Source organism: Saccopteryx bilineata, chromosome 7 (genome assembly GCF_036850765.1).
Source record: "Saccopteryx bilineata isolate mSacBil1 chromosome 7, mSacBil1_pri_phased_curated, whole genome shotgun sequence".
Lineage (NCBI taxonomy): Eukaryota > Metazoa > Chordata > Mammalia > Chiroptera > Emballonuridae > Saccopteryx > Saccopteryx bilineata.
In genome coordinates this window covers 5,655,551-5,676,955 of record NC_089496.1, presented here as the reverse complement: position 1 = coordinate 5,676,955, position 21,405 = coordinate 5,655,551, and the positions used below count along the sequence as shown (strand labels likewise).

At 37.9% G+C, this 21,405-nt stretch overlaps 1 protein-coding gene and 1 pseudogene across 1 annotated transcript in view; one reads left to right on the top strand and one right to left on the bottom strand.

Moving 5' to 3' along the window:
* SEMA3E (semaphorin 3E) overlaps positions 1-21,405 on the bottom strand; it is a 322,573-nt gene that overhangs the window by 77,534 nt on the left and 223,634 nt on the right. The window lies entirely within an intron of this gene.
* LOC136311279 (U2 spliceosomal RNA) lies at positions 3,929-4,021 on the top strand (annotated as a pseudogene).

Below are 21,405 nucleotides of genomic sequence, written 5' to 3'. Positions count from 1 at the left end.
CAGGATGTCCATACACTGGGCTGATGTTCTATCTACTGAGCCAACCAGCCAAGCCCTGGTTTGTCTTTTTTATACTGTCACTACTTAAATATCATTTGATAGTAAAAGCTAGTAAAGGGTTGACATTTTCCATATGAGTGACTTGAGACTCTATATGGTTACAGTCACATGCAACTTTACACTGTCATTATTTTGAGCCCAGTAATAGCTCAAGTAATAGCTTCATCATAACTGTTCAGTTATGTGACAAACAAGTGAGTGGCTCTAATAAATTTCATCTAAGTACATTATGTGCAATCATAATTGTAAAGTATATGTGAAACCTCAGAGCAGTTAATCAAAAAAAGCCAATGCTAGAGAAAGAACATGGAAATAGCTTTTAGTTACTATAATCAATGCCTATGACATTGTTTTTAAAAATGTATCTGTGGTTAAGGCTAATCTAACCTAGGAAAGATTTACTTCTTTTATGAACATACTGTAATCTACCATTTTTCGTATAAGACTCTTTGGATAAGATTTCCACTGAATAAATCATGACACATGAACAAATTTGTAATGATAATTTCTATTGGAGATAATATAAATACTGAAACCTTATTTCTGGACCATTTTATTGCTCCTCCCAAACTTTTCCACCATGCAGTTAGAAATCCTTGTTTCATAGTAAAGTAAATCCCTACGACCACACTCAATTTGCAACATGCTTCAACACTTCTTGGCCTTAATTGCATTAGAGATCTTATACTAGGTAAAATTACAGAGCCTAAAAGATGTTACATCCTAATCCCTAGAACCTCTGAATATCTTACTTTACAATGTCAAAAGGACTTTAAAGATGTGATGAACTGCCACCAGAGGACCTGAATTATTCAGGTGGTCCCAATGAGAAGTATGATGATGATAGCCGAGAACCAACTATTGCGGTACAGTGTGAGGAAGCCTAGACCTGCCATTCATTGCTGGCTTTGAAGATGGATTAATGAGGCCATGAGCCAAGGCATGTGGGTGATCTTTGGAGGGTGGAAAAGACAAGATAATAGATTCTCGCTCTAGAACTTTCAGAAGGAATGCAGCCCTGTTATTTGATTTGAACTCACTGAGATTCATTTCAGACTTCTCACCTACACAACTATGAGATTAAAAAAAACCAACTATGTTGTTTTAAACTACTATTTGTCAATTTGTTACAACAGCCATAGAAAAAACTAAAACATTTCGTTAGTCAGAATACTGCTTCCTAAGTCCTTTTTAATAGCAGTTCCCTTTTCACCCACATTCTACACACTGCAAGACAATACTAATATACTTTAGGCTCCCCCTCACATCTAAATTCCAAACTACTATACCATCAACCATTCCATCAAAACTCAAGCCATTAACCTAAGCAAGCCTTTCAATGTGTGGTTGTCATCTACTGACATCTGTGTCACCCACCTTCATAATCACACCCACCATCACAGGGTTCTCCCACGTCCTAAATCTACCCTTATGTGGGATGATTTCAATCCACAACTTAACCTTGTGGTTCCTATCTCCTAAGTGGTAACGCTCTTCAAAGCCACTACATTTCAGACACAACGCCAAGGCCAGACCATAGACCTCATTATCCAGTGCAACTGCTCAAGTGTGGAATCATAAGCTTGAGTGCTCTGTTCAGTCCCCACAGCCTCTTCCTGTTCCAGGTAATTTGTATGACTATTTATAATACTATAAATATTGTTTGACCTCATGCAAACCTCAATAATTGAGGCCCTTGTATTTTTTTCAAAGTTTCTTCCCCTTCCTCACCCTTCATCAGCTCTCAACTCTTTGTCCCTGTTCTTTCATCCGTGTGCCTGTCCTTTTTTATATGATTATTCATTTTAGAGAGGAGAGAGAGAGAAAAAGGGAGGAGCAAGAAGCATCAATTCCCATATGTGCCTTGACCAGGCAAGCCCAGGGTTTCAAACCAGCATTCTCAGCGTTCAGGTCAATGCTTTATCCACTGCACCACCACAGGTCAGACTGCCTTTCCTATTCTTAAACTGAAGATACTGATAACTGCTAGAAAGAACCATTCAAAAATTACAAAACAATAACTCTCACTCTCCCTCTAAATTTCCAAGACATTTCTGTGTCTCGGGTTATGTCACTTTATAATTCCTCTGAGCCACTGTTGACTCGAGCATCCTAACTTACAACCTCTCTCAACACAGCAGACAACCTCACACCTATGATTAATGGAGAAAATAGGTTTACATCATTTATGTAATTTTTTTAAAATCAGTGTTTCCTGTATGTCAGGCCTGACCCTGAAACTGGAAACACAGTTGTAAACAAAGCAAAACTCCAAACCCCATCACTCTCCTGTTTTCATAAAACTAACCCAGATAGACTTTTCTTTCCTTCAACTAAAAGAAATATTCTGCACCGCATGCCTGCTCATTGGCACTTACTTGATTCACAACTTTACTTATAAGCTTAATTTTAACAGCAGCTTCCCAGGCAGTCTCCTTGGCCCAGCCATTAATTCTGAACACCGCTGCTGGAGTTCTTCCTGGAATGTGAATTTGCTCTTATCATTTCTCTGCTTAAAGTCTTTCATTGATTTCCCATAGCCTCCACAGAACAAATGCTCAAGTCCTTAGGGTTTTATATAAGAGACTTTAAATATAGGCCTTCTTATCTCTAAAATGCTGCTCTTGTTGTCTGTGTACCAGCTATTCTGAACTACTTGAAGGTTTCTGCATATCTCTTACTTGGGCCTTTCAATGTGTTTAGAATAATAATGAACATACAATATTAAAAATTCAGCACAGACTTTACCACTAGCAGGAGTCGTGATCTGACCCCTGTGCCTGATCTTATATTGTCTCTTTTCCTTTCATGCCTCCCTCTAGCATCATATGAATTCCTCTATTATTCCATTTGTTTCTCTGTGTTATAACTGTCTGCTTGTTTGACATTCTTTATTCTGGGTTTGTGGGGTTTCCTTGAAAAACTGCCCATGAGCCTGACCAGGCAGTGGCACAGTGGATAGAGCATTGGACTGGGATGCCGAGGACCCAGTTTCAAGACCCCGAGGTCGCCAGCTTGAGCGCGGGCTCATCTGGCTTGAGCAAAATAAAAAAAGCTCACCAGCTTAGACCCAAGGTCGCTGGCTCAAACAAGAGGTTACTCGGTCTGCTGAAGGCCCGCGGTCAAGGCACATCTGAGAAAGCAATCAATGAACAACTAAGGTGTTGCAACAAAAAACTGATGTTTGATGCTTCTCATCTCTCTCCGTTCCTGTCTGTTTGTCCCTATCTATCCCTCTCTCTGACTCTCTCTCTCTGTCCCTGTAAAGAAAAAAAATAAATAAATAAACTTACTTTAAAAAAAAGAAAACTGCCCATGTGGCATTTATCTTTGATTACCTGTATCAAATAAAATATGTGTAACATAAATGCACAACTGTGGCTGTCATTTGAATAAATACTACCTTTACCAAAACAAATAGTTTTCTTAGCTCTTTTCTTGCATGGCTGTATAGCCAGTAATCGCGACCACCATCAAAGCTGCCTGATCAATGCAGGTTCGCATCTGATCTGGACAGACAGTAAGGAATCAACAGAGCCAAAAACTGATGTTCCATTTTCCTTTAATCCAAACTCGCACCCGGCGGGCGAGAAAATACACACAGCGGGAAACACTTCCCTTTCCATTCAGGGCTCCCAAAGCCACTGACTCATCTGAGTTTCCTAGAATCAAAGCCTTATTCACCTCTGTTCCCCACCTACTTCTCCTCCACGAACTGGCTTCCCCTTCCCCATTCTGCCATTTTGGCTGCCTCCTCCATGTGGCCTCCCTGCCCTGCTCCAGCCTGGGCTCCTCCTTCTTACAAGAATGTGGCCACTCTCTCTCCCAAAATGCCTCCTATCTCCTCCTTTTTAAAAATTTTGGTGTGATCGCTTCTCGGCTTTTTGGCTAAGATCAGGTGTAGTATCTGTTCTTATCAGTTTAAAAATTTTGGTGTGAAAGCCCTCTCCCAACACACATTAGCATAACCATGCCCCTTCCAAGCCAAGAGGGCATTCAGCCACCCCACCTGGCCAGCGGCCATCTTTAACAAAGTGAGCATAACATATATTATTTGCCCAACAATGGCCCTTACCTATTTTCTTACAGATCTCAAACAACTCATAAAACATAGCTGTGAATAGGTATTTTGATTTGAAATAAACAATGTGAACTAGTTATTATGCTGTGATATGTTCTGTATGCTTTCTTAGGACTATCTATATAGAAGCTTTATGGTTCTATTTTTACTATATTTTTATTGGCACTTGCTTCAGTAAAACTTATTAAATTGCTACAACTAAAAGAAAAATAGTTACGTTCTTACTTTACCCGGCTATTCAATGAAAATATTATATATTTATATATAATTTTACAATTTATGATGGTACCTTACCAGGATTAAATATTAAAGTTTAATAGCTACCATGAGATAGGTTATATACCTCATGGTAGTTTTTAAAAATAAAATATTGAAGAATTATAAACATGATTTATTCCATCCTCCAATATCTTCTTAACAGCATTACAGGGGGTCCTCTGGTTATGACAGTCTCATCATACGATGTTTTGAGTTTACAATGCTCGCTCCCATAAAAACTTTTAAAAAATTGACACATCAGTGTTTCAGCTTACACCTTCAGTGCTGTACTTATGGACTATGTGGGGGAACTAGTTTGGCTGCACGTGGCAGAAGAATATGCAGTAAAGCGACATCTGAGTGAGGGAGTTGGCTCCCCCAGCACGCTTACCTATGCTGTTTTGGACTTTTCTACAACACAGTGTACAGTACAATATATTTATGTCCTTTTCCTTTTTCTGTGGCTTATTTGTGTTTTTATGTTCTAGATTATGATTTTACAACGGTGTTAGGATAGGTAAGTGACTTAGACTATGGTGTGTTTCAACTTACACCAAAATTTGGGTTATGTCACTGTCATAGGAACAAAACTCTGTTGTATTTTGAGGACCCTTGCATATAACTAAAAATTGAGGTGGGACAAGGATGGACAATCATTTGTTAGTTAAGGATTTCATTCTCCCATATGACTAATCTTTTCTTTCATGAGAAAAAGGTATTCTGTGGTGTGTGGTTATGAAGCTTCAATACTGAATAGAGAGGACAGACTGAGCTCTTAATTTTTTTCAAACAACTGACTTAATAGTATGTTTTAATAATTTAATTGCATTTTTGTTTCATGATGTTGAAAAAGAGGTGTTCTGCATCTTATTAAGCTGCATATAACAGAAAGATGCACTGATCCAATTCATCTCAATTCACTAGGACTCAATATATGTATTATTTTTGCAAGTTTATATAATTGAGGTGTGAATATTGTTAAAAAGAAGTACAAAAAAAGAAAATTTACCATACTGAGTAGTAGTGATACTATGAAGAAAGCAGCCAAATACTAAAACTTTCATTGCTTCATTTTACATAGATCAAGAGAACTTCAAAATTAACTATAAATTCAAGAATAAAGTTTCTTACATTATTTTGAGAGTAATGTGGTCTTAACTGTAGTATATATAATTTAGTGCACAATCCAATAAAATACTAAAAAGCGAGTAATACAATTTTCTTCCATGTAGTAAAATTCTGCATCCAAACCAACCAGAAAGCTTAAGGCATGACATTGTCAATGACCCCAAAGCAATCGAGTTTATGGTTCAAGTAATGTGCAATGTTGGTGTTTAACCCTATTGAGAATGTTAGTCACGACTTATACTGGCTTTCCATTATCTCTGTTTTAACAGCTGGAATTTCTGCCTGAGTTATGTGGCTCAAATTTACAAGACATCACTAGCATTAACAGTGTGGGCTGCACTTTTTGTTTTGGCGAGAAATGGAGAAGTTTTTCAATAGATCCTTCTGTGCTTGAGAGAAAGCAGGACATCTAGGTTATAAATGTGGACAGATGCATGTGCTGTGCTTTTCAGAAAATGTATTTGTAAAGAATAAATGGAATATCTTCCCAGGAGAGTTTTCCCCTGTTGGCCTTGAAGAAAGCCCTCAGAACCCAGCAAGTGCATTACAATGACTTTCAATCGGTGTGACTCACTGCATACCAAGTGTTAAAAACGATGCCAATTAAACAGACTGCGAATTTCCCATCTGAAAGATATCAAAAGTAAAGTAAAAGATTGCAAATACTACCAGACAAAACAAATAATCATCTATTATGTTAGCTATTTCTAATAGTTAGAGAAAGAGTAAAATGTACAAGGCTCCTATGCATATTATCTGTCAACAATGAGAACCAAACAAAGATGCAGTTTTTCTACATAAATGTCTAGAATAAATGACCATAATATGTACTTTAATTCTTTACTAAACAGCTATTTAATAACCTTTATCACAAATTAATTTTGTTTTTTTTCTTTTGTTTTGCCAAGCAATAAAAAAACTTAAAAAAATATTTGAAACATCCTCTAAATACAGAATAAACAAATAGAAAAAGAATACAAAAAGGAGATAAAATTCTTAGTAAATGTTTTGACTTTAAAGCTAATAGTTTTGCATTTTAATTGCTTTGTTTTTGCATTTTTTTCTCTAAAAATAATACACTAAAACTTAAGATTTAGAATCCATCATTCATCATCTTATTTTATCCTGAAAATAAGCCTATGAAGTAAGACGAGGTCAATAATATTGAGTGTAAATATTTTCTTTTTATAGGTGAGAAACCAGAGGCGTGGAGAGGTTTTGCAAGTCTCCAGAGCGTCTTCTAGTTTGATAGTCCTCGTACAGCACTTAGCTGTCCTTCCACCACTGTCAGTAGAGAGGTGTGTTTATGTTTGTGTTACTTGTCATAGCAGAGTGTCTTTTATAAGGTATTTAATACATAATCAAAGTTTCAAAATCTATCTTAAGATTTTTTTAAAGAAAAATATTTATTTTATTTCATCATTTATTATATATATTATGTTCCAATGTCTTATTTCCCTTAGTATTACTGAAATACTTTGTAGATGATAGCAGAAATTCTAAAAGTATATTGTACATCTAAATAAAATTCTAACTCAATTTTCTAGTGCTGATTATAAAGAAATATTCACTTAAACCTATATTTGAAGTCAAAATTATATTTCCCTTTTTTATGTGTATCCTTGAATTTTCACTTCAGTATTCCATTCCCCTCCTCACCCTAAGTGCCCTAATCTTATGACAATATTCTCTTAAATTCCACCCTGTTAGCTGTCTACCAGATATGTATGCCTAGGTGTTCTAAGATTGGAAGCAAATCGTTTTTGAACTTTAATAATTATGTTGTCCTAAAGCTTGTTTTTACTAGAAAACAGCATCTTCATTGCTGCCTGCATCTTCTTCATCACCTGTTCATATACAGGTACAATATTTTATTCTTACTCTGAAAACCCTTTGGTGCTTCTTCCTTGCTATTGAATAAAGTCTAATCTCTGGAATGGCACTGAGGACCTTGAGAGTTTTACCTCAGACTTGATCCCTCTCTGCTAGACTTTCTTTAAAAGTTCTTTGTAGGACAATACCCACAGCTCTTTGATTACATTTTCCCTTTGGAAAAATGCAATTCAACCTTCCTTTGTTCTAAAATACTAACTCTTACTTAATGAGAAAATGATGTTGAAAATGACTTGATTTTCTCCAAGACTTCTCTAGGCAAAACTTCTCTCATGACGCCCTGGCCGGTTGGCTCAGCGGTAGAGCGTCGGCCTAGCGTGCGGAGGACCCAGGTTTGATTCCCGGCCAGGGCACATAGGAGAAGCGCCCATTTGCTTCTCCACCCCTCCGCCGCGCCTTCCTCTCTGTCTCTCTCTTCCCCTCCCGCAGCCAAGGCTCCATTGGAGCAAAAATGGCCCGGGCGCTGGGGTTGGCTCTGTGGCCTCTACCTCAGACGCTAGAGTGGCTCTGGTCGCAACATGGCGATGCCCAGGATGGGCAGAGCATCGCCCCCTGGTGGGCGTGCCGGGTGGATCCCGGTCGGGCGCATGTGGGAGTCTGTCTGACTGTCTCTCCCTGTTTCCAGCTTCAGAAAAATGCAAAAAAAAAAAAAAAAACTTCTCTCATGGACTACGCTATGTATCTTTTGCAGCATTATTCCCACTGCATTGTGATTATGTATACATGGATAATTCAACAAACACTTAAGAAGCCTACTATGTTGAAGTATTCATTCAATATTTAAAGAAGCATGATGCACATTACTCATTTAAGCCTCATTAAAATTAAGCAAAGTAGCCTCTCTAATTGTAAATTTAAAAAATAGCAAAGCCAAAATGAACAAGTGACTGCAGTAATATATAATATAGCAAGCTATTTTTTATTAATCAATCAGTTATACTTCAATAACTAGTGAGCACATTTTAATAGCTGAATTTCATTAGACAAATACATTTCAATGTCAGAAGTAAAATTAGGTCTTGAATACTATTTTCTCATAAACTAGTAAAATGACAAAGAAGAAGAATAAAGAAAATTAGAATAGGAATAGTAATAAGAATTAGAATAAGAGTCAAAATGTTTTACAAAAAGAATTAATCCAAAATGGAAATAAGAAATGTTTTGATTTGATTTTACTCAAGTGTGATAATCTCTTTCAATCTCACTTTCATTACTTATAATGAAGAAAAAACAAGATTTCTGTGCTGCTATTTTCTATGACTGTTGTGAGAATCAGAGAAATAACTGAAGATTAAAAGTCACTGAAAAACTACAAGAACTGGAAAATTTGAATATATGATATAACCATATAAGGAAAAAAAGAAAAACTGATCTCTTACAGTCCAAGGGTTTGCAACTGGGTTTCACATCAACCCCAATGGTATATAATGTTGATTTTACTCAGCAATTTGTTTTTTTGTTTGTTTGTTTGTTTTTTTGTTTTTTTGTTTTTTACAGGGACAGAGAGATAGTCAGAGAGAGGGATAGGTAGGGACAGACAGTGAGGAATGGAGAGAGATGAGAAGCATCAATCATCAGTTTTTCATTGCGACACCTTAGTTATTCATTGATTGCTTTCTCATATGTGCCTTGACCGGGGGCCTTCAGCAGACTGAGTAACTCCTTGCTGGAGCCAGTGACCTTGGGTCCAAGGTGGTGAGCTTTTTGCTCAAGCCAGATGAGCCCGCGCTCAAGCTGGCGACCTTGGGGTCTCGAACCTGGGTCCTTCCGCATCCCAGTCCGATGCTCTATCCACTGCGCCACTGCCTGGTCCGGCAGCAATTTGTTTTTGTTTTTGTTGTTTCACAGTTAAGATTAAAATCTTATATCAAGAAGCCAATGGGCCTGACCAGGTGGTGGCGCAGTGGATAGAGCGTTGGACTAGGATGCAGAGGACCCAGGTTTGAGACCCTGAGGTCGCCATCTTGAGTGCGGGCTCATCTGGTTTGAGCAAAGCTCATCAGCTTGGACCCAAGGTTGCTGGCTTGAGCAAGGGGTTACTCGGTCTGCTGTAGCCCCACGATCAAGGCACATATGAAAAGTAATCAATGAAAAACTAAGGTGTCGCAATGTGCAACGACAAACTAATGATTGATGCTTCTCATCTCTCTCTGTTCCTGTCTGTCTGTCTCTATCTATCCCTCTCTCTGACTCTCTGTCACAAAAAAAAAAGCCAATGGGGTATAAGAACACACATTATATAAGAGAATTTCAAAGAACTGAGGATAAATGATGAACTATTCAATAAATGGTGTTTGGACAACTGGATGCCACTGTAAAAAAAATAAAGTTTGATTACTACCTCATGTCCTATAGCTCTGTAAACAAATTCCAGATTGACCGATTAAAACATAAGAAATGGGATTATACAAGGAATAGAAAAAGATATAAAAATTTTGTATACTACATTGGGTACAGAAAGAATCCTTTTAAAATAAGACTCAAAATCTAGAAGAAATTAAAAAAAATTGATAAATAATGACTTAAATAAAAAAAATAATACAAGAAAAAATACCACAAAATATTTTTCACTCAAATAAAAAACAAAGGCTTTCTTTTTTGCTTACTATATAATAAATTCATACAAATCAATAAAAGACCACAAAATATAATTCTTAAATGGTTTGGGGCCATAGATGCACAAAGTGGGCTTAGAATATCTTTTTATTCTAGAAAGCAAAGAAAGTTGTCAAAACTACCAGGGTCATATCACAAAGAGTTGGATGTTAAGTTGAATAGGTATCTACTATTCAAAGATGAGACAATTTTTTTCATCCATAAGGATATTAAGCAAAAGGACTGAAATAAGCCAGAAAGGCCTCAGAATATTCGCAGCCTCAATGTTGGCAATACTAGTTGGAAATATCTTGTAAGGCCATATTAGAAAATATCATATATAACAAAATTCTGGTTCTGAGATTAAGAAATTGGTATTTAATTATTTGAAAGATGAGTTCCCCAGTCTTTTTATAATTAGAGCATGCAGACTGAGTTGGTGCCTATACTTTATGATCATCTGTGTAAGTCAAGTTTACTGAGATAGAAAATTCATCACATAGGTCTAGTTAATCCTTTCCTGTACTGCCTAGTTATTCCAACTTTAAATTTACAACTCAGATTGAGACTAAAACAGCATTTCATAACAAATTATTCAAGTTGCTTACTTGGAATTTCTTTACATAAACAAATTACACAAAAGTCAAAGCAGACTTATAGGTAAGAAGGCTGACAGGAATCAAGTTTTGCAGTAATTGGCATCATGGTCTCAATTTCATAATTTCAGTTTCTGCTTAATAAAGTGCCAAGAAATTTAGGGAACATAATGATGGCTATTTTTGAGCAGTTATGTACAGATATTTTAAGGTGAATTTTGTAAGAAAAAAGTAGTGATAGTAAACACTTGCTCAGTGTAACCTTCTGATCTTGTCCATATACCGTATGATCAAATAACTGGCACAACAGATCCAATAAGCAATTGCATTGAATTGTATCTGTGTCTTAGATAAAATATATGGTAAAGATATAACTTATATATCTATATATAATAATATATGTAATAAAAGTAAGCATTTATATATTTTAATATATAAAATAGTAAATAGATAATTGATATTAAATTATCCTTTACTATTAATATTATTATTAAAATATTACATAAGAGAATGCTAGCAATAATAAAGAATAAATATTTATGTATACTTTCAAAAATTTAATGGAAGAATGGAAGTGGTTGTTTAGACATTTATACATGGCAAGAAATAAATCATGGCAAATTAGCTTTACAATCTAGATTTCTCTTCTGCTCTGCTTTTCCTGTCTACCTTCTCTGGGTTGGACTACTCTCACTGTTATTCTGACCACACACAATGAAGCAAGAATCAAAATTCTTAATTGAGGACAAAGATGCTTTTTATAAAGTTATGAATCTCTACTTTCATGGGAAGGAAGTCATCACCCCTCTTTAATATGCAGACAGCCTTCTGAGCAAGTCCTCATTTCTCAAACCCAGTTTCCTTTCACTGGGGCACATCTGAAAACTCCTCAATCCTATGAGTGTTCCCTCAGCTGACTGAGCCATACATGATCACAAAGGATCACAGTCCTGTGTGAGGAAGAAAGGAACTGCTGGTAAATGGAAAAATAAATCCATCATCCGCACAGTAAAAAGTAGACAGCTGCAAGCGGAAGGACACCTTTTGTAACAGCTGACTGCCATTCCGCCCTGGCTGGAACCACACAGCTCTTGGAGTTAGTAGCATCAACAGAGGAAATACTGAAAAACAGGGTTAATGTATAGTCTTTCATGGTCATCAAGAGTCTTGGCTATGGGGGCCCCTGGTTTTTCTCATGGGAAGAGGAAATATAAGAAAATGTATCCACACTTTAGTATTCTACATAGAGATGAGTATTCCAAAATTATTTTCTAAACCAATAATAATCCCTCTCTGATTTTATGCCAGGCCACAGTTAATCTGTTCGACACTTGGAATGGGACACTTTGCTCCATGATTCATCTTGAGTATGACAGGGCATGATATACCTTCCTTCTTGCATCTCATTCCTCCTTTTATCAAACCACAGAAATCAGCAAAAGTAAAAAGGGATGTGAGCATATCCTTAGCATGATTTTTTTTGCATGATTATTCTGGAGGCTCATGTCTGCAGATTTATAATAAATTAAAAATATAATAAAATTAAGAGACATCTGCATGCTTTAGGACCACGTGAACAAAGATAACAGACAGTAGAATAAACACAGTACCAAACATAAGCTCCACAGGACATCATTTCCGTGTGTACTTCAGTTCAATGTACACTTTGGTACTGTGTGAATAGTAAGGAACAATTCATTTCTGCAGAGCACTTAGCAACCTACAGAAGATTTTTACCTAAATGTTCTTTATTGCTATCACAACTCTTTAAGATATGTATTGAAATGTAGTGATTCTCCAAAGAACATCACAGGACAGGAGATATGTCTTCTGCACTCTAAATAAGGAAATACAATTAGTATAATGATTGCTTCAATGTGTAAAGTCTTTTAATAAAGTACAAACGTTCAGAGAATAGGACAATGGAACCTAATTCTAGTTCTGGGCTGAAGGAAATATGGTGATATTCTGGGATGTTTTTCTTTTTTCTTTTTCTCTCTTTTTTTTATTCAGTGTGAGGAGAGGAGGCAGAGATAGACTTCTGCATGCGCCCTGACCGGGATCCACCTGGCAAGTCCAATAGGGGGCAATGCTCTGCCCATCTGGGGCATTGCTCCACTGCTCAGTAACCAAGTTCTTAATGCCTGAGGTGGAGGCCATGGAGCCATCCTCAGTGCTTAGGGCCAACTTGCTTCAATTCTGTCAATTCCTCCGCTGTAGGAGGAGAAAAGACAGAGAGAAAGAAGTGGGGCATAGAAAAAGAAGGCAAGAGAAAAAAGTGAGGGGGGTGGAGAAGCAGATGGACATTTCTCCTGTGTGCTCTGACCAGGAATTGAACCCAGGGCATCCACACGCTGGGCTGATGCTCTACAGCTGAGCCAACTGGCCAGGGCTGGATGTTTTTCTCATGGAAACACAAAAACAGTTGATTAAGATTTATATTAGGAACACTACGGGTCAGGTATTGTACTAACAACATTGCTTATTTGCTTACTTATTGTTCATACACCCTTAGACAGATAAATTTCGTCCCATTTATAAATAAACTTTCTGAAGTTCAGCAATATTAAACCTATCCAAATGCACCCAGCAGGTAAAGGGAAGAAGATCTAATTCCAGTCTCTTAATCACTCTCCTGTAAGAAGGCATTTTAGAAGGAGGACAAAACATTTCATTCAAGGCTTAGATGAAGGGCTGGGTGAAAAAGGGGTGAGTAACTCTGACTGAAGGTAACAAAACTTGTGCAGGGGAAGTATAATAAGCAGGAGAGAGAGAAGGCTGACAAAGTACCTTAGAACCAGACTGTGGAGGAAACCGGCTTTCTGAGATAAGGCATTTGGACTTCCTTCCCTCGATGTGCTAGGGTAAATCATGAATATTTTAAAAAGACTTATTGTTTAGCAAGGTTAATTTGACAGTAGGATTGAAGAGCAACTGAAAACTGTAAGGAAGCTGGTGGAGGCAATAGGGATAATAATGGTTCTGGCAGAATGAATGGAGAACGGAACAGACTAGAGAGATAGTTAAAAGATACTGCTGAAAGAATTTTGTCACTGACTCATCTTAGAGAAGAGCTAGGTTGACAATATAAGGTTGACCATTTAAGCAAAGGTGAAAAGAGAAAGAGTATTATCTTTTAACTGTGATAAAGAGCACAGTAAAAAGGAATAAACTAAGAGGTGTGAAAGGAAACAATAAATTTTATAGAAAGAATGTCTTCTATTAACAACTCTGCATACTTTTTAAATGACAGGGAATACTAGAAATACAATATAGGATATCAAAACATGTTAGAACAAGGAATTCAGTTTTGTGAATGAACATGTAATGGCAATAGTTGATGCTAATGGAGAAGCTAAAGAAATAAGATGATGACAATGCTATCCTGGTGGTGGTGCTGATAGCTGAAAATTACATAACATTAACTATTTACCAAGCACTACTCTAAGTGTGTTACTGATATGACTCCCACCCTCACAACATCCCTATACATGAAGTGCTAGTACCAGCTCCATTCTGTGGCAGGAAGAAGAGGAATGACTTGCTCTACATTACGCAGCCAGTAGGAGACTTAGATTAAGCCTACAGATGTGGCATTATGGAGAGATATATATGTAGAAATATAGATATAAAGGTATATATATATCTGAACCACTATTATCAGTTTGGGTTGCATCATTCTGGAAAGAAAGAGATAAAGACATAATCCAAAGTGCTGGTAGTGATTTAGTCTAGGGAAGGGACTGAGAAGGGGAAAATACTGAAGAAATACTTTCCACTTGTCTCTGTATTTTGAATCCCTTAAAAGGCAATGACTTTTATGACTACAAATGACTGAAACAATAGCATTACTTACACATTAAATCAATATATCATTATAGAGGAAAATGTAGAAGATAAATGTAAAAGCTGAAAATAATGACTTTTCATAATTCTACCACTAAGATACAATGACACCTGTTGAGGCTATGTTCTATTTCCATCCAGTCTTTATAAATTTTTTATATTTTATTTCATAAAGCTCATGTGGAGTTGTACTTGAGGGGGGGAGAGTCAAACAAATGATATTGCATTCTTTATTTCTTTAATAAATACGTTTTAATCTCCAGTGCAATGATATTTTAGCTGCAGAAACTTTTCTTTAGCTCCGACTTTGACTGATGTCACTGTAGTGAAGGTGTCTACCAGCCTGGTTTGTTTTGAAACAAGGTAAGCTTTCTCCACTTAACTATCTCAGCGTCCTCTCGATTCCTGTTACTTTTGTCCACATATTTAGCTGCTATAAATTATCTCACTGGTAATTCAGTCACCTAAGGGGAAAGAAATGAGAGTCCTATAGAAAGTCCTGGAGTTTACCTGTTTGTTTTCTGCCTTCCTGTGTTTGTCAAAGCTGCTGCACTGAGGGTCAGTTTTCCAGATGTATTTATTTTATAGCCTTTTGCATGCAACTTTATGTTTGGGACAGTCCCTATATCATGTAAGTAATGTGTTGTCACCTACCCCTTTCCAGATGTTCTTGGCAAGGTCCTGAGAATTTGCCAGGGACTTCTCCACTTCCCATGAGGAGGAGTGCTCGATCAAGCAGCACTATTTGATGCTAAGCACTTTGCTCCCTTCTGGTTCTGCGTGATAGCTTTCTAGCATACGGTAGCCCTCTTCTCCTTAGTAGCATAAGCTGATGTGAGTTTTCCCTTTGGTAAAATCCTTTTAGTGATTCCAGTAGAAAATAAGCAATTAGGTGTTTCTTAAAACTTAGAATAGTTATTATCTGAGTAAGTCTGGATCCAATCAAGAGACAAAATACCATACAGTAAGTTAAACAGGAGCTGCTTAATATAAACAGATATTAAGTGATGACAGGAAAGGAAGCATAAAGATGAAATGGGGGCTCAGGACGGATAGGAACCCCCGTCCCCGACTGGGAGGATGCGTAGTGCCTGCGACTGAATGATGGAGGAGCTCTTGCTATTGCTATCGTTGCCCCTTCCGAGCTGGTTCACTGTCCCCAGGCTAGCTCAGCGCCCCTCAGGCACACACGGAAAGTGCCCCGTGCACAGGGCAGCAGCAGGAACTTGGAGTTCGCCAGGCCTCCCTCGGCAGAGCCCAGCATGCCGGTATGACGCCGTGGGTGGGGTGGCTCCCTGGACGGTCAGCCACGGGGCCCGCAGCCTGTGCAGAAGAGGAAAGGGTGCAGGAAGCAGCCAAGGGCACTCTCTATGGATGTGCACATCCCCACATGCTCTTGGGCTCCCACACTGCCGCTGACCATATTGAAAGCTGCAGTCAGATGCTAGAGAAGTCTGGTCCAGCAGGCGCCTCACCTTGAAGAAAACTGCAATGCACAAAATAGTGCACTTTCAAAAGCCTGGTGTAGGAATTCAACCAAGATCAGCCTCTTCCTCTGGAATGTTTCTCATCGCCACCTACTGGCACCTGATTAGGAACAACTGCATCCCCAGAATCCCTTCCCCCTTGTCACATAACCTAACCTAATCAGAAGAGTGATACCACATCTCTTATAATATTAGACTGGGTAAGAGCAAATTAGAGGTGCTACCGACTCAAGAGCATATGCAGGGTGTGGATTCTGGAGCTCATCTTAGAATTTGACCTATTATAAGCTACATTATTCATAATCACCAAAAACTGAAAAGGACCCAAATGTCCATAGATATATGAGTGAACAAGCAAACTGATACATCATGTTATGTGAAACTCCTCAGCAATGACAGGGAACAAACTATTGGTATACACCCCACTTGGTGCATCTCCAATGCTTGTGCTAACTGATGGAAGCCAATCACAACATTTGTCTATTGCAGGGGTCCCCAAACTACAGCCCGTGGGCCGCTTGCGGCCCCCTGAGGCCATTTATCCGGCCCCCACTGCACTTCCGGAAGGGGCACCTCTTTCACTGGTGGTCAGTGAGAGGAGAATAGTTCCCATTGAAATACTGGTCAGTTTGTTGATTTAAATTTACTTGTTCTTTATTTTAAATATTGTATTTGTTCCTGTTTTGTCTTTTTACTTTAAAATAAGATATGTGCAGTGTGCATAGGGATTTGTTCATAGTTTTTTTTATAGTCCGGCCCTCCAACGGTCTGAGGGACAGTGAACTGGTCCCCTGTGTAAAAAGTTTGGGGACCCCTGGTCTATTGTGTCATTTCCATTATAACATTCTCAAAATCATAAAACTGTCAGGACATGTAATAGGTCAGTGATTGCCAAGGGCTGGGGAGGGGGTCAGGAAGCTTGACAGTAATTCCTAGTTGTAATGGTAGTTACCAGAATGTATTCATGTGTTAAAATTCATAGGGTAAAGGCCTTGGCCGGTTGGCTCAGTGGTAGAGCATTGGCCTGGTGTGCAGAAGTCCCGGGTTCAATTCCTGGCCAGGGCACACAGGAGAAGCGCCCATCTGCTTCTCCACCCCTCCCCCTCTCCTTCCTCTCTGTCTCTCTCTTCCCCTCCCGCAGCCAAGGCTCCATTAGAGCAAAGATGGCCTGGGCGCTGGGGATGGCTCCTTGGCCTCTGCCCCAGGCACTAGAGTGGCTCTGGTCGCAACAGAGCGACGCCCCAGAGGCGCAGAGCATCGCCCCCTGGTGGGCAGAGTGTCGCCCCCTGGTGGGTGTGCCGGGGGGATCCCGGTCGGGCGCATGCGGGAATCTGTCTGACTGTCTCTCCCCGTTTCCAGCTTCAGAAAAATAAAAAAAAAATAAAAAAAATTCATAGGGTAAATATAGAATACATTTAGCAAATAAAGGTGAATGAAACTAGATATAAAATTAAATAATAATAATAATGCTTTAAAATAAACAAACATAATAATTTTTATATTCCCAGCAGGAAGAGATATGTAAAGATTTCCTATCTCCAGACATCTACAAGTGACGAAGTACATTTAAAATTTTGGTAATTTTCATAGACCAAAATGACTTCTATTTTATTTTGCATTTATTTGATTATAAAGAGCTTGCATATTTTATATATTTAATATATATTCCCTCTTGAAAATTTATCTTAATGTTCATTGTCCATTTATTTAAGTTCTTGATATATTTTTAATGATTTATAGATACTCTTCAGAGTTTGGAATATTAATATTTATCACCTGTTATAAATATTTTCTCATTCTGCTACTTGTTTTTTAAGTCAATTTATGATACATCTTTAAATACAAAATTTTAAATATTACACAATGTAGTCCAAATATGTCAAGTTTTTCTTGTGTTTGTTTTTACTAATTTTTCCCACTGCAAGGGGATAATTACTCACAAGTATTTTCTTAGAAATATTTTTATGCTTCATAATTTACTCTTTGGTCAAGTTTGAAATTTAGCAGGCCAAGAGCAGCATTTGATTTTTAAAGGGCAGGCAGAGTATACTTATTATTGGAGAAGAAGGTGTCAGTGGAGACTTTAGGTGCAGTAAGTCCAGCCTGTGGTGGTAATGAAAACTGAGTAATGGATCTGACTGCGCCTGGAAAATGGCCTGGTCTGGAAAGAAAGACCAGTAGAGCTGGTGGAGAGGTAGGATAGCAAAATAATAAAAAGTAAGAGGTTGTGGTGAGGATGTAGATAGAAGGCACTGGGGAAGCCAAAGGGAATTACAGAGATGAGACTGTCAGACCCATAGCATGATGTATGGTGGTGAAGCCAGGAAAATGGAAGATGAAATACAGCCAAGAGAGTAAGGCTGACAAAGCAAAGAGACATTCCCTTACTGCCCAGAATAATAGCAAATTCAGTAAGGGAAAGAGCAGGATAGTGGAGGCTGGGTGCTGGATTAAGGAAAAACACAAAACTAGAAGCTGGAACCCAAAGATTTATAGACAAAAACACAAAATAACAGTGCACATAGCAGAAAAAGAATACAATCTGAAATTATCATCACGAAGAGTCTCAGTTAATATGAACTGGCATAAGAACGATAGCAACACAGACCAGATTCTGCGTCCTCTGACTTATCAACCAAGACAGCTACTTGAGCTAAGCAAAAAGTTCACTTCGATAGCTTCAAGTAGAGATAGCTTAAAATGATGCCAACTGAAATACAGAAAGATTACTAAAACTGAAATCAAAATAATTCACTATAGAGATTATATAAAAGGTAAAAAAATCTAAATAATGATTAAGAACTTAGTAGTATAAAAGACAAAACTGTCAAAAATAATTTATCCATAAGCTGGAAATATCATCATATATACAAATACACTTGTATATACTTACACATGTATAGGATATATATGATTTTAAGTTATAATAAATATTGATAGAATATTCAAATATGTTGAATGAAAGTTTGATCATATCTCATCTGTATTTAAAAAGTTAACCCAACATTGAATTCTCTTCAAAAACATCTTTTATAAATTTATATAAATTCAGAAAATAGTGGAAGGTTTGGCAAAGAGTATGTTATAAATAATTACGTTAAGTAAAATGATGAGCCAGATATAGATACTCATTCTATATTGTATGAGCCAGGAAGGAACAGTGACAGAAATGGCAGTTTCTTCCCTAGGGAAACTCAGGCATTCAGATAGAAATCATAATTTATAATTAAAGATCGTTTTTAAGTACAATGAAAATGCAAAAGAAAAGTAATTAACTTCACCAGGTGGAGGCTGAGATAAGGAAGAGAGGAGGTGATATTTGAGCTCAGTCTTGAGAAATGAATCAGAATTTTTCAAGCAAAGAATAAAGATAACATTTTTAAAGTAAAGGATCAGCATGAGCAAAGACATAAGCAAGTGCGAGAATATAATACCTCTGAGACACAGCACCAAATGTTGCCACATTGATCTTCTAGGAGGAGGTAAGTCATGAAAGTAGTACAGGACCTACCTCCTCCTCCTGTCATGAGATTCTCCCTCCTTTGTCAACCTCAATTTTAAGAGTTTTATTATTCAAGATATGGTTTCTTTACAATGTCTCTAGGAAACTATTTTATGGATTTTCAGTAGGTATGAAAAATGTGGATGTATATTTTTGGACAAAGATCAACATTAGGGATAATATTTTTGAGTCAGGAAAAAGATAATAGAGAAAGCCATGTAAATTAATGAACATCAAAGAAAGCATGCTTAGACACAATTATTATCGTCATCATTAAATTCTTTATATGGAACTTCATAGTTTACAAAATGTCTTAATATATTACTGCATTCAAGGAAGAAGCACCACATAATGAAAAGAACTTGGCCTTGGACCATGAAGCCCAAATTTGGCCACTTGGTGTTCAGCTTTAATAAGCAATTTAAGACCCTGGCTGGTTTGCTCAGTAGTAGAGCATCAGCCTAGCATGTGGATGTCCCAGGTTTAATTCCCAGTCAGGGCACACAGGAGAAGTGCCCATGTGCTTCTCCACTCTTCCTCTTCTTGCTTCTCTCTCTCTCTTCTCCTCCGCAGTCATGGCTCAATTGGAGCAAGTTGGCCCTGGGCACTGAGGATAGCTCCATGGCCTCTCCCTCAGGCACTAAGAATAGTTTGGTTGCTGAACAGTGGAACAATGCCCCAGCTGGGCAGATCATTGCCCCTAGTGGGCTTGCCAGGTGGATCCCTGTCTGGGCGCATGTGGGAGTCTGTCTCTGCCTTCACTCCTCTCACTGAATTTAAAAAAAAAAAAAAGCAACTTCACTGCTTTTCCCTTCCCTCATTTGTTACATGAAAGCAATAATCCCTCCCTGTGGGAAGTTATGAGCATCAAAGCAAATGACCAAAAACACCTGACATGTGGAATGCACTCAATACATGGTGTTATATTTATTAAGGTTCTTATTGAGATGATTTAATTCTTACAATAAGACTTAAGTGGCAATATTATTTTATTGGTATCGAATTTTAGACTTAGAAGATGCTCTCATCTCATTTTACAAATGAGGAAATGAGCCTGACTAGGCAGAGGCACAGTGGATAGAGCATTGGCCTGGGAAGATGAGGACCCAGGTTCAAAACCCCAAGATTACTGTCTTGAGCGTGGGCTCATTGGCTTGGGTGAGGACTCACCAGCTTGAGCATGGACTCACCAGCTTCAGTGTGGGTTTGCCAGTGTGAGTGTGGAATCATAGATATGACTCCAAGGTTTCTGGCTTGAGCAAGGGGTCCCTGGCTCAGCTGGACCCCCCCCCCAAATCAGGGCACAAATGAGAAAGAGAACAATGAACAACTAAGATGCTAGAACTCTGAGTTGGAGCTTCTCATTGCCTTTCCTTCCTGTCTATCTGTCTCTTCCTCTCTCTCCTTCTCCCTCTCCCTCTCTCACTCTCTTTAAAATAAAACAGCAAACAAACAAACAAATAAACAAATGAGAAAATGGGAGATTAGAGAGGAAAAACAACATTCCTGAAGATGTTGATGAGGATGGTTAATTTTCTACAAAATTTTATTCCAGAAATAAAACTGAATCTATATATTGATTGGTTTATACAGACTACCCAAATCTGACAAATGTTTCAGCTATGAGAATATGGATAGACATATAAAACTATATTCAACATTTTAATCTTAGTAAAAGAAATTCAAATGGTTGGAGGAACAGCAAAGGCTGACATAGAAACTTCCTCACTCCAAATGAAAAAAGGAAAAGATACTTGAAAGGAAGAGAGAGAGAGAGAGAGATAGACAGACAGAGACAGAGAGAGATTGTGGCACCTATGTTTTCCAATGGCACGAAGAGGCAATATAGAAAATGCTAAAGATTATAAAGTCAGTTAAAAGAAAAGGGGAAGTGGCAGAGCAGCCAAATGATAATCCCCCCACCATCAAGACAATAAAAAGACTATTCTGGCCTGACCT